We start from the raw sequence: 647 nt of genomic DNA on the forward strand, positions 1-647 counted from the left end.
GGCCATTTAGGGGACGTCCTGGGGACCTTTTTTTGTTAGCTGGGAGGAATTCCGGATCGTTAATTTAGAATTTTTGAACGTGAAAACAGCTGAGATGTACAGATACCGAGCACGTAGGGAACTAAGTGGAGCTCCACGTCAACGTGTGGACTTAGGTGACCGACCAGCTGATCACGGGAGAGAATTTAATTCCAGAAATCACACTGCACAGCATCGTGCCGGCATTTCTCATTTCCCAAGATGGTTTGAGGACAGAGATCCCTCGTATAGAGAATTTAAAGCAAATTCTCGCCATGTGTGGAATGAAAATGCCCCCCCAAGAGCCCGTCTACGGGCTAACCACTCAGAAAATTGGAGAAGAGATGAAGGCAGAGGCGGAAGACGTCTCCCCACTGCCTTTGACTTTATTCAAACTGAGTTAAACACTGATCATGACAAAAGAAAATCCAACCGTGATTTCAGAAATACTGATTATGACACCAGAAATACTGATTATGACACCAGAAATACTGATTATGACACCAGAAATAGCGATTATGACAACAGAAGAAATTTTGAGGGCCGTGTTGATGGCTGGGAACCAACGCAGAGAGGTTTTACCTCAGATCATGATGCCAGAAGAAAGACGGGCACTGCTGTTTGGTTTC

This window comes from Sinocyclocheilus grahami, unplaced genomic scaffold (genome assembly GCF_001515645.1).
Source record: "Sinocyclocheilus grahami isolate Dianchi unplaced genomic scaffold, SAMN03320097.WGS_v1.1 scaffold1541.1, whole genome shotgun sequence".
Classification (NCBI taxonomy): Eukaryota; Metazoa; Chordata; class Actinopteri; order Cypriniformes; family Cyprinidae; genus Sinocyclocheilus; species Sinocyclocheilus grahami.